The 13,725-nt window shown below is 36.9% G+C and overlaps 1 protein-coding gene across 2 annotated transcripts in view; it reads right to left on the bottom strand.

The window, feature by feature from the left end:
- Positions 1-13,725, bottom strand: part of LOC150103763 (cellular tumor antigen p53-like) — a 357,156-nt gene that overhangs the window by 207,993 nt on the left and 135,438 nt on the right. Inside the window, exon 2 of one of the 2 annotated variants that reach the window (XM_090396535.1) lies at positions 12,914-12,964. The exons of the other annotated variant lie outside the window; for it this stretch is intronic. The gene's annotated coding sequence lies outside the window, so the exon portion shown is untranslated. The remainder of the gene's footprint in view (positions 1-12,913; positions 12,965-13,725) is intronic. 2 annotated transcript variants of the gene reach the window in all.

Here is a 13,725-nt window from a genome sequence, read left to right as displayed (position 1 = left end):
AGACTGTTTTTATTGTTCTCATAGGATTACTTATATGAAAAAATATATGCTATTGGAACAGAAGGGTATATTTCTTTCCAGTATATAAAAGTATACCCTTCAAATAGATGCTTTGATGCATCTATAAACAAATGCTACCCATTGGGATTTTGTTTTCTCCTCAACATTTTCAGTAATCTGTTAACATTATTGCAAAACACAAAAGTTGAAATCATGCAATTAAAACTTCAATCAAAATCATCTCCTATGGTCTGTTTATGTAACAACAAATAAACAATTGCAAGTCATTTAAATGCATACCAGCGTATTAAAAGAAAGCAAATTCTTAATCAAATGGATGCAAAACAAGACATGTTGCTCAGACTGGTAGCCATACAATTACCTACTCACTTTTCATGGTAGTGTATTAACAACATAATATTACAGTGAACAACAGCACATATACTTGTGACATGATGTGATAATGTAACTGTTGTGCACCTGCACAACGATATATGGATGTCATTTTTGTATTATGTGCATATAATTGTGAAATTTACCCATTTCTGTTTAAAAGACAAATTTTAGGTGTTATACATTATTAACAATAATAAAACTGCAATATGAAATTGCAGACCAGCTGTTTTAGGAAAAGTTAAGGCTAAGGAGAGGTTAGAACTTAAAATCAAGATTTTGCTGATAGGAATTTTACAAGTTTGTCATGATGTGGCTTATTATTATCGGAGAACTCCAGGAAGTCAACAACTAATTGAGAGAGAGACCATGAATTACTGACACTAGCTGTCATATCTTCTGTTAAACTCATTCACACCAGATTGTACTTGCTTCCCACTCTCGCACTGATCTGTGAGAGAGAGAAATGTAACTCTCACCCCTTTCTTAACCGTACTCAAATACAACTTCCGTGAATGAGTATCAACCAATATCCAAAGTTTATACAGTGCGCCTGTTAAGTAATGAGACAGCACTTTGAATAAAAGTAACAAAATGTAGTTTATAGCGTGTTGTAATCACAGGTGCAACTTTCGAGTATGGTGACACAGCAGTTTTTGGCAACCGCTGAAGTAAAAGTGTGTGAGTGGAGCGTGTCAGAAGTTGTACCATGGAGTAAAGAGCTGTGATAAAATTTTACTGTAAATTAGGAAAAACTGTTACAAAAGTGTACCAAGATCTAAAATAAGTTTACACCAATGACTGTCTGAGTGCACGCTGGTTTTCAATGTTTAAAGAGGGGAGGGAGTCCCTGGAGGATGAGCCATGCTATGGACAGCTAGTTTCAATGCTGTTGGAATTATCCACCACTAATTTGTGGTGGATAATTATATACCACTTTCTTGATACCTATATCACAAATTTATTCGACAGCCTTTCAGTGTAACATCCTATCAAATGCCTAAGCAGAGTCCACCAGTATCACAGCATGTTCATTCCCTTTATTATTATAAAATATGAGCAAATTACCCAGGCATGACCTCTTTTCAGTTACCCACATTATTCCTTGCAAAATGTAGCTTATTTGTCAACTGACTTCTGTAAGTTCTTAGTTCTCTAGAGACACTGACAAGGTCAGTAAGTAGACATCAGTTATTGCATGATCCTTGTACAACAGGATTATCGTACATTCTTTCCTGAGCTGAGACTCAAGTTATATAAACAAGTCAGAGGCTTAACTAGTTCAGCTGAACATTCCTTTACCATAAGGGTTGATATCCCATCTGTGCCTAATGCTGAATCTTATCCAAGTTATGCAACTCTAGAACCTCCTTTTCGTGTACTCTTAACTCTTCATCTAATGTAGTAACAGCATTGTGCACAGTTATATATACACCAGGTTAATAAATCTTAGAAAAGTGAACACTAATTATTCAAACAATCTGCTTCTGACACAAGGGTGTGTTCTGCATTCAATAATTATTCTTCCCCATTAGTTTTTTTCTTTTACTTGCAGCATAACGATGTTAGTAACCAACATTGTTATGCGGCAAGTGAAACACAGTTATGTTTTACTTGCAGCATACCAATGCTAGAATTATGTAAGCAATTTGCTCACATTTCAATCATAAAATTTTTCTGAAAAATAAAGATTTGCAAAGGTGTTTGTTTGACAGGAAAGCAGCTAAGTGGCTGCTATATAAGTTAAGGTTGATGAAAAATAATAAGAAATTAGGAGAGAGTAGCTGACAGATATAAACTTGCATGGGAATGAGCATGGCTTAAAACAATAAAGGCAGATGAATAATGGCTGCTGGAAGCAAGTCGATTTGGATGTGTGATGCCTACGTAGGGTGCAACAGTACAAAAGTTAAAGCACCAATTTACAAAAAAAATTATTAACAAAGGGACTAACTTTTTTTTTTCTTTATCCCACTCACAAGAAGGCGTAATAATGTTGGTAAGAGTCAGATAAATGGAAAGTGCTGCAGAGATGAGTAACATATCTTCTGAAAATACGTCATTAAACTGACTGGATGAACCAGAATGAAAGCTATCATTGTAATTTACTGACTTTACTACTGTAAGAGATACATTTTATTAAAAAACAAATACACTACATTGTAGCCACATCATATCAAGGCCATCTTCAGGAACACACACACACGCAAAAATGGCATAAGATTTACAGAAATTTTACAAGTAAACTGGTAAGTACTTTGTTTACTAATTGTTGATAGTTAATTTATGCTAATTAACTGTTAAAATGCTAAATTATAACCTCCTAGTTAAGATTTTAATGGATATTTTTTCTCATTCATTCAAGGAAGTAAAATCACTGAATGACAAATCCATCCGACACAAAGAAAAAGAAAGAATGCTGATTTAACATCGACAGCTGTAAAACTTTACACTTTGGAACTATAGTACACACATGTGAGAATGAAACAGACAAGGTTGATACTGAATTTTAAAGATATATTGCATTGTGTTGTAAAGAAACAATAATTACAGCTCGATGAACAATGAGTTATTATTATAGGAGATTTTAATTATGGGAGCAGTAAATGGTATATATGTGAATAAAGGAAGGAAACTTTTACAGTTACCAAGGGAACATAAAGGATAAGAGTTGTGGATTTCATAGTAATAAAATCAGAGAATGTGTCAAATGTAATAGCTATTATTCATTATTACAGCATCCTCCGTGGAGTCAACAGACCGAGGTGGCCTACTTAACTACCAGCATATTTATCATATAAAAAATTATAGCTAAATTTTTATCTTGACTGTTAAGCTTCCAAAATTGTAATTTCCACTCATTCATAAAAAAAACTCTCCACATCTTCTAGCTAAAGTGAATGACAAATTCACTTTTTAACCCACTGACATTATGATCAGATTCAGCATAGAATCCTTTTGCCAATGTTCCTCTTGAAGATTCCTTTCATTTGCTATTGTAAGCCTTCCTTCCAGATATAGTGAAATTATTTAAATTTATCATCCACTCTGTACTTTATTTGCCAAAATAAACTCTACAAACACATCAAAAGGTACTTCAATGAGAAGCCCATTCCCATCTGCACTAGTGAACCTTTACTTGAACATTTAGAAGAAATCCTTTTCTTCTCAACACAGCTTCAACCATCATTTTGGATACACTATTATTATTATTATTATTCAGGCCTCCATGGAGTCAAAAGACTCATCATGGAAGGTCCTTCCTAAGAACATAATGTCAAGACTCATCTATGTAGATGATATCTTTGCCATTTAGTCCAACCAGAAAGATATACTCTGTCAGCCTTTCTAACAAAAATAAACAACCTACATTCTCACATAAATTTCATCATGGACACAGAAAAGAAGAGGAAACTTGGATATCTTAACTCTCCTTCTGGTGAACCAACTACCTCTGTCTACCACAAACCTACCTTCACTGGTCACTACATACAGCAGCAGTCTGTACACCATTCTTCCCAAAATTTGGAATTATAAACACTTTACTGCATTGGGCTGATATTATATGCATAACCCACATATTCTCAAGCTAGAATTTCTTAACCTCTAACACATTATATTACTGAATTGATTCTATCAATGAACAATACAGTATGTTTTTGATATCCACAAGCTTGCTTCCAACAACCTAGAACCAGCACAGAGAGTTCCTATTGTATATATTTCAGATATCTCTGAACCAATTTCAAAAATCCTCGGGACATACAACTTAGTGCCTACATTTTTCCAATCAACAAAGTTTTCTTGTGGCTATTTTCTCATAAAGATAAATGATCACCACTTTTCCTAAATGGCATATAGAATCTAGACTATAGAATCTTCTAGTCTAGAATGTGCCTACTCCACCAATGTCACTTCAGATTTGAACATTTATTTAAACAGAGTGCTAATACATCACCCTAATTTGAATCAGAATGACTGCCTCATCCTTATCAGCCATAAAAAGTATCCACCCCATCTATACCAATTACAACTTGCCTGCAATGCATTACTCTTTATATTATGCAGCTCACGTTTTTTCAATAATCCATTGCTAATGTTCTACCCTATACATACTAGCCTGCCACTGAAGATGACCTGTCATTTTCAGTTGCAGGTCAACATCTGCATCTTCCAATCTTTGCTCATGATTTTTGTTTAATACCCAGCATTTTATCCTATTCTAGCCACAATCCTATAAACTTTCCTTTAAATGGCTTATCAGCACTTCATTCACATTATGTCAAATGTCTATTTCTCTTTCATCTGACTATTCCAATTTATTTATAATCTCACTTTTAATTTCTCCATTTTCTGGCAAAATTGAGATTTAAGTTGTTCTTCCAACTAATGGTCAGCTCAGTAAGGCTAACTTATTTATAATCTCACTTTTAATTTCTCCATTTTCTAGCAAAATTGAGATTTAAGTTGTTCTTCCAACTAATGGTCAGCTCAGTAAGGCTAACTGAAGTAACATCAATAATTCTTCACTCCCCAAAGGTGCACATCATATATTCTGTTTTAGACCTGCTCATATTTAACTCAATAGTTTCCATCCTTTCCTTTCACAATTCCAATTTATCAGTTAAATTTTCTCTGCACTGGTCAGTCAGCAACATACAGACTGTGCTTCAGCAAATATGAACCACAATGGTAGTTGTTTTGTATATATCACCAATCAACTTAGCATCATCATGCTAGCCAAGCAGATAATATACCCACTCTCCAATCAATAAAGCTGCTGGGTCAAATTCTACCATGGATGTTTGGGAACAAATGTCATGTTGGAGGCTTAATGGAATACAGCAATCCCTCGATTAGTGCGCCTAATGCGTTCTTTAAAACAGGCGCATTAATCGAAAATGCACGAATTGAATGTAATAACCTATGGGAAAATGTATAATTCGTTCCTCGGATTTCTTTTTTGACCCTTAATTTTTTTTTATAAAAGAATTAGGGTATGTCTCAGGGTCTAGTAATACCATGAAGCTGAAAGACAATAAAACATATTCAGAATATAAATTTATTATTCTACTTCTTAACAAAGAATTGAGCTAACGTAGTTTGCCACGCATTTTGTTTCTTTTTTTCATACAACCGACGGTATGGCCCTATTGCTTCTTCTACTCTTCTGCAAATTTTACTGTTTCTCTCTTCATCAGGGTCAGCCCTCTAAGCATTGCTGCTTAAAAACTTCGATTGTATGAAAAATATTTTCAAATTGTTTCTGTGAAATCTCTTTTGGCTGACTATCAGTGGTTAAATTTTCTTCATATTCTTCAGGATCTTTCCACTGTGCATCTAAATTTAGCAGGTCGGAATCACTGAATTCTTCAGAATGAGATTTAACTCTTGGATTATTATTGAAGGGGGGGGGGGGAAGAAGTGAAGGACGTACAAACTGGTGCCAACACGTGAAATGACGTGCTTTATAGATAAAATTTCCTAACTGTTATACAAGCAAAATAGTTATCACTTTAAAAACTACAATGATCATAAAAGAGAAGTTAATTTTCAGACGTGTAATAATAAACAACTCATCCCAGAAGACGGATTGATTACCCTTCTATCAGAATGGATTCTCCTTTTTGTGACATGCACAGAAGTGCCGAAGGGTCTCGAATCTGTGGGTGTACTATAGCAGACAACATAAATTTTGGCGGTAAAAATTTGGAACATAGTATACTTAGTGTACATGGAAGTAATGTAGTATGCCATTAAAAATAACTTTGTAAAATGTTTTAAATCGGTAACTAAATTATTTCATTCTGGTAAGTGATTTTTTAAAATAGTTAGCTATAAAAATGTATAGATAGAAAATTTTAAAAATCCATAACATTTATTTTTAAGATGTACATAGGTGTGGGGGTGGGGGGGGGGGGGGGTGGGGGGGGGGGGGGGTGGGGGGGGGGGGGGGTGGGGGGGGGGGGGGGTGGGGGGGGGGGGGGGTGGGGGGGGGGGGGGGTGGGGGGGGGGGGGGGTGGGGGGGGGGGGGGGTGGGGGGGGGGGGGGGTGGGGGGGGGGGGGGGTGGGGGGGGGGGGGGGTGGGGGGGGGGGGGGGTGGGGGGGGGGGGGGGTGGGGGGGGGGGGGGGTGGGGGGGGGGGGGGGTGGGGGGGGGGGGGGGTGGGGGGGGGGGGGGGTGGGGGGGGGGGGGGGTGGGGGGGGGGGGGGGTGGGGGGGGGGGGGGGTGGGGGGGGGGGGGGGTGGGGGGGGGGGGGGGTGGGGGGGGGGGGGGGTGGGGGGGGGGGGGGGTGGGGGGGGGGGGGGGTGGGGGGGGGGGGGGGTGGGGGGGGGGGGGGGTGGGGGGGGGGGGGGGTGGGGGGGGGGGGGGGTGGGGGGGGGGGGGGGTGGGGGGGGGGGGGGGGAGACTGAACTTCCTTCTTGGTCTCCAAAAGTTAGATAGGGCTAAAACGGCCTTGCCTACTCCCTATATGGGAATAAAATCCGTTAGCTGATTGCTTCCAATTATCATAAAGTGGGTGAATGCAAATTATGATCTATCAGGAGAAAAAAAAAAATTCACTAACATAGATATTAAGTCTGAAAAGTAATTCCTGTTGCCTCATAAAATCATTTTTACCCTTAACGATTCACAAACAATTGGCCCAGAGACTATCAATGATTTTTAATTGGCATCGAGAAGTCTATGACAACGGCCGCCATCTAGTTGTCCCTATGTTTATTGTCAAAAATAATGGTTTTGACTGCGTTGAGCTGTGGAATTAAAAATATGAGTTTCCTGTAGAGAAAATCCTACTTGCCCATGTTAGAGATCGACTAATTTGGGAAACAGTCTAACTTGTAGGTGTATCCATAGTGCTAGGACATTTCAGGTGGCCCCAGAACTATCGATACACTTATGAATGCAAACGTCATTTCCTATATAAACCTGATTAAATTTACGACATTCGCATTGGCAACGGATAGTCACTTTATGAATCAGAAGGTAAAAAGCTTTCTGAAATTAACTGAGATTATTCAGAATGTATGGTACAAATACTAGCAATGTTAGCAAAATAAAAAAAGGAAAAAATTGCACTAAAAACACAATGCAGATCACTGCAAACAACAAATTGTGATCATTAGGGAAAGGTAAATTATTCTTTATTTTAAAGTGGAAAAAATATAACCAGAATTCGCCTGAAATCTGATATAACCCTATCCTCATAAAACAAATCTACTAAAGCATTTTATTCCCAAAAAGAAAGATAGAGAGGGCAGGCAAAGCCATCTTTCAGCATTAAAACTTTCGTGATCGATGACTAATCAGCTTCCACTGATAGCTGGCCCAAGAGATTATAAATTATCCACAGGCAGAGAAAAGGCGGCATAGCAGGCATCAGTTTCCACATAGTAATTCTTGTCCCTAACACTATATATATTATCACCTGAAATAATGTGAGTTCTATTTTTTGAATTAGAGGGTTAAAAATCAGAGTTTTTCAGAAAACAATAACCTACTAGCCTACGACAAAGATCACCTGACTAGCTAAGAGGATGAAAAAAAGTTCTTCTAGTCGACGACGAAAATCGGACTTACAACAGACTTTCTTCTAGTAGTCTCGCACTATGGAAGAAAACATCATTTCCAGGATTATACAAGCAATTTTGAGATGGTACATGAAATTTCCAAGTTTGCATAGCAATCAGGCGAAATTCAGTCAACAGCCTGGAGTTAGGTCAATGTGACATTTAGCTGGTTGTCTAGAGAATGATTTTAGTATATAACATTGCTTTAACAGATATGGAATTTAGATAAACAAAATTAAGGACTGGTTCAATATCTATTCTGATTCTGGATGCATACAGGTTAAATGCATCCAGAATCAGAATAGATGCATAAAGGACTGGGTACGTTTAACTATCTTCTTATATTTTGCATATAAAATTGAAGTTACTAGATGTTTATGTACTCTTCTGACCTGTTACGTTATCAGAAGACCATTATAAGTCCGATTTTTATCATGATTAGAGGAACTTTTTCTAGGCCCTGTTTTCAATTAGTTCATAGCTTAATCAAGGGTTGAAGCAAGCAAGGAGGGTTTTATCTTTCAGAAAACAAAGGATTTTAACTTCAAAATTAGGAAAAAAATCTACTGTAGAACTCATATACTGATTCAGAGAATGAGAAATAGGATTAGGATCGCGAGGTCACCATACTACAATATATTCGAAATGACACCTTCAAAATCATTTGCAGTTGTATGACTCAGCTACTAGTGACTAACTGCCTAACTATAAGCTATATTATTATTATGTGACACCTCCAGGGAGTCCAAAGACTTATCGAGGGAGGACATCTACTCTACAACTCTGTCTTCACCACTCACACAATCCACGAACTACAACGAACCGCACTACACCAACGCCGTCTACCGCCCACAACCACCACTTTCACAGACAATCACAAACATCCATGCCCACAGCGGGATTCAAACCCACAGCCTTTTGGCTGGAGAGCGGATACGCTAACCAAGTCGGCATATGTTTAACCACGCTACCGGCCAGGACGTACATATACGTTCACATTTCCATGGATGTGAAGTGCATATTAAAATTGTAATACCATTGATATTACATTGAAATTTATGATGGATACGAAGCTTTTGAGGGTGCGTATTTAATCTTTAATGGCCGGTAAGGTGGTTAAAGGAACTATGCCAAAGTTATACTATATCCTAAAATATAGTATAACTTAATGGTTCTCTGCCAATTCCCTTTCAAGTATAAAGTGTTAGAAGGTTTGTTTATACAGTCTGGAAATTCCATGAACTAATTGTTTACAGGAAGACAGGGGGCGCGCCGACTATATGTGCAATGTGTGCAACGCACACAGGCGCCAAAGAAGAGGAAATACTTTTTTTAAAAAAACCTTTTTTTTAAAGTGATTTTTTTATTGGTGAAGAGGGGGGGACGCCAACTAAAGTTTTGCACACAGGCGCCGGACACTACTGGCGCGCCCCCGCTTGAAGAGAAAAGATATCTTCACTAGCGAAAAAAATTCTTATATGGGATGTTAAAAAAGACGTTCAAGTAAAATATTTATGGTAAGGAAGACTGTTAAGATAAAATTATAACACTTGTTAATATATTTTAAATAATTAACTACGAGTAGCTTTCATAACTGTGAATGATTAACCAGGTTTGACTCGTAGTTTTTTTATTGAGGAACTGAATGAAGGAGTAACATTCAGTTAATAAATGGTCTACAAGTTAAATCTGGTAATTCATTCATAGATGTTAATGTCAAACAATGCAAAGAAGATGCGGCTAAATAAATAAATTATGGAGAATAATGAGCAGTCTTTCGATTCCTCCCCCCCCCCCCCACACACACATACACTAAAGCGAAGTGTACGAGTTATCTTTTCTCTCTCAAAAATGAGAAAAATGATATACTGTTTTATCAATAAAATGGCAAATTTAAATTGAAGTTATCACAATAAATAATTGACATACAGAAGAAAAGGAAAATGGTAATGAAACAAAACTTGAGCTGCTTCGACAGCAAAAGCATCTGAAGAAAATGGTCCATGCCTTTTCTCAGAAAAAACAGCAAACCATTGATAAAGATATCAAAGACTTGTTTTCTAGCAAGTCTTTGATGTCTCGTAAAAAACACGTAAAAAAACCAACGTGTTATCGAACTTCACCGAAATGCATTGGAAAAATCAATATCAATAGCAATTACCTGAGCTTCTCGGAAAATTCGGAACGATACTTGAAGTGCAATAGTGAACCTCAAACTTACGATTATGACAATGATTTGAAATATCACATGGTTAATTTATTTGCCTTCATCAAGGCAAAATATGAGTGTGACAGTACTGCTCAAGAATCTGTAAGTTTTCTGCAGGTTTTAAGCAAGCAATTTAGGATCATGCGATTTTAAATTCACAGTGCAATATGAGCATAAAGAGAATTAAGCAGAACATTACGTTTGATATTATTGCAATACTGGTTCCAAACTTTAAACCAACAAGCATAGCAGAATTTGGTCAGAGCCGTTCCTACTTTCCAGAATGACTGCATTCCTGATATTATCGAATTAACTTCATTGCGAATACTGTCAACTTTCTATGAAAAAGCAAAACGTAATGGTGACATTTGTTCTTTTATAATTCTAAATAATTTAGGACTGTTTATACTAGGCGACTGGGGTTATGATATTATGAATATCGTTTGCGTGTGTTCTTCGACCAGTTTGTTGTTTTCCATGTGACAGGAAAGCTTTACATAGTTTATGCTGGATAACGTAGTTTAGTTAGAAACACCTTATAAGTGTTTTTGGTGTCTTAGATAGTATTCAAATATTTCTTTATAATCGAAAAAATCGTGCATAATATCTGCAAATGTTTATAGGAAAACCAACGTTTAATAAACGAAGCGTTAACCATTAATGACAAATAAAGGATTTTATTTATACGAGGTGTCCAAAAATAACCAGAAGTATTTAAAAAAAAAAATATATATATATATATATATATATATATATATATATATTAAAGTATATAATACCATATTCTAGTCTCCTTCAAGTACTCTCTATGTGAGTCAATGCACTTGTCCACCGTTATTTCCACTACTGGAAACAGTTCTGGAATTGTTCAACTGGGATACTGTTTATAGCCTCCAGTGACTTTTCTTTCGCTTCGTCCACATCAATGATTTGCTGCCCTTTCGTATTTCTTTATCCGTGGGAGTAAAAAAAAAAAAAACGTCATACGGAGAGAGAGATCGGAAAGATAGGGAAGAACCGCCATGTTGTTTTTCGTCATGAACTATTGGACAGACAAGGCTGAGTGAGCTTTCACAAAAACTCATCCCCGGTCACAACATTTGAAGAACGTTCTGGTAATTAAGAACTTCCTCCCTTAAATCGCGACAAATATTTACACGCTTTTTTTTTTTTTTGATAGTCTGTGAGCAAATGAGGCACAAAGTTAACGAGCACACATTTCATTTGCAAATCTGTTAAAATTTGCTGGCACAAACTCCATGACAAATTCTTCTCTTCAGCAACTTGCTCAATGGTCTTTTGACAATCTTCATTGATTGTCTGGCACCCCTAGGCGATGTTTTCATAATTTCTGCTTATTGACGGTCGACCAGAACGTGGTCGGTCTTCAGCTAACATGTCCCCATTTTTGAAACGGGAAAACCACTCGTAGACCTGAGTTTTACCTAAAGCTTCGTCCTTAAAGGCTTGACGAAGCATAACAAGTTTCAGCTGCCGTTTTACCCAAAAGAAAACAAATTTTCACGCACACTCTCTGTTCCTCGTGGTCAGCCATCACGAAATCGCCTAAACAAAAAAGGGGCCAGAACAACGAACTGGTTCACACGGGATGACGCCATTTGCCAGACGAGCGCAGAAAACTGCACACTCACGATGCCCAGCGGCATCATCCGTAACTAGAAAATGGGCACGCGCCAAGTTCAGATTGGGGTTATTTTGGTTTATCCCTCTTATAAGAATGATTTTAATGGGTGTAATGGAGCACTTATCAGAATCAAGAGACTTAAACAGCAGAGTTCAACATGAGAATATAGAAAATTAAGCAGATCATTTCATATTATTGTGCTAGTAGGATTAGAATATCTACAAGAGATCGCCAAATTAAATAAGATAAATCGAACTAAGCCTTGATTTTAATATATACATCGAAAAAAGTCCAGTGCGTGTTTAGAATATGGTATCCCAGGCTGGCTCTACATAAGTAACTTGTGATTTCATACAAGTTGGGTTCTAGTTGTTTATTGATATGGTAATGCAACTAATGCTGTAAGCCACTCGTATCCTGTCTATCAGTTGAATGAATTATCCGGCGAGGTTTGCTATCTCAGGAAGTAAAGACCTTCATTCCTTAGGAAGGAATCCTGAAATGCTCTTATGTACAGTTGTGAAAAGCAAACGAAGTTATGGTCATTACACACCATTTATTTAAAAATGTAAGAAAGTCGATGGATTTAAAGTAATTCGTGCAAACAATTTACCAATGAGTTGGGAATGCAGTTTTGGAATTATGACAGAAGCAGCTTAGGCTAAGAGGACAGTGCATTATGACTGATAACTGCGTACATTCTTCTGTTTTGCGGGATGAAAATACCTTAATGAGATAGGGAGAATTCACCAAAGAGTAAAATGAACATTTGTGTTAGGAAATGTACGAATAATAATCACTTTTAAAACGAAAAAATCCCAACAAGTGAGATGAATAAGAAAGTTTAGTTTACCATGGCGCAAACTTATGTTTCCAAATGTGTGCGTTCTCTGGCAAGTATGTCTATTTTGTTGGATGAAAAAGCCTAATTTCAAGCGGAATAAACAGACAAGTGTTGTGCATTTTGCTTACAATTGTGAAGATATATTTCGGAAAATTTGGGAAATCAGAAAACAGGTATTGGGAGTAGGGGATTTTTGGTGTAACTTCTTAGATATAAATATGAAATTCGATGTTTGGTATCTGTTTGACCAACCTGACCTGACCAATATGGATATTAAAAGTCTTCTGTATATTAATATTCAACCTAGAAAATAGAAAAGTGCTATTAACCAAAATGGTTCTATGTAAGTATAGGTATAATCTAGTACAGAATTTTTTAAAACATTCAACAATATATACATCTTGGAAAAGCAGTTCACTTATTTTCATGTTTTGGTCTTTATTTAAGGTTATAAATAAACTATAAACAGAGCCTACAGTTATCTAAATATAGTGCATAATTTCGGAGCAACAGAGTATGAAACACCAATTTAAATTTGATGTTTCAGGTTCATTTTATGCATTTTTGTATAAATGTATATATATAAATATATATAACTATATATTTTTAACTAAATGCATCATAAAGTCTCTAATGTCCATATGTCGAAGATAGTAAGTAGCACTTTTGTATTCTATTTTTTTCCCCTCTCCATTCCCCAAGAAGTGTTAGAGAAAAAGCAATATTTCGAAATTCTTTTTAGTGCGCCAGGGATCGAGTAATTCTGCAATCAGATGAAAAAAAAAAAAAGATGGCCTAGAATAATTTCTATTCGATGACTAGACTCTAGCCTATAATGGTCTCTGGTCTTTCCTCTGCAAACCATTACAGATTAGTGAAAGTTATTGGGTTGGGCTGGCCTTTATAAATAGATGTGTATATTCATGAACTAACTTCCACAGCTTACTCAGTATCAACGATGTTCTGCTTGGAAAGACTAGGGTCCGAATCTCGTCTAGGATGCGAAGACCCTTTATCAGATCTTTTTGACTAAAGGTGAGTTAGTAGCTCTTATACCGAAATGG

The sequence above is a fragment of the Typopeltis vanoorti genome, chromosome 8 (genome assembly GCF_054136105.1).
Source record: "Typopeltis vanoorti isolate ZY-2024b chromosome 8, IOZ_Tvanoo_1.0, whole genome shotgun sequence".
NCBI classification, from domain to species: domain Eukaryota; kingdom Metazoa; phylum Arthropoda; class Arachnida; order Uropygi; family Thelyphonidae; genus Typopeltis; species Typopeltis vanoorti.
This window is presented reverse-complemented; position numbering and strand designations above follow the sequence as displayed.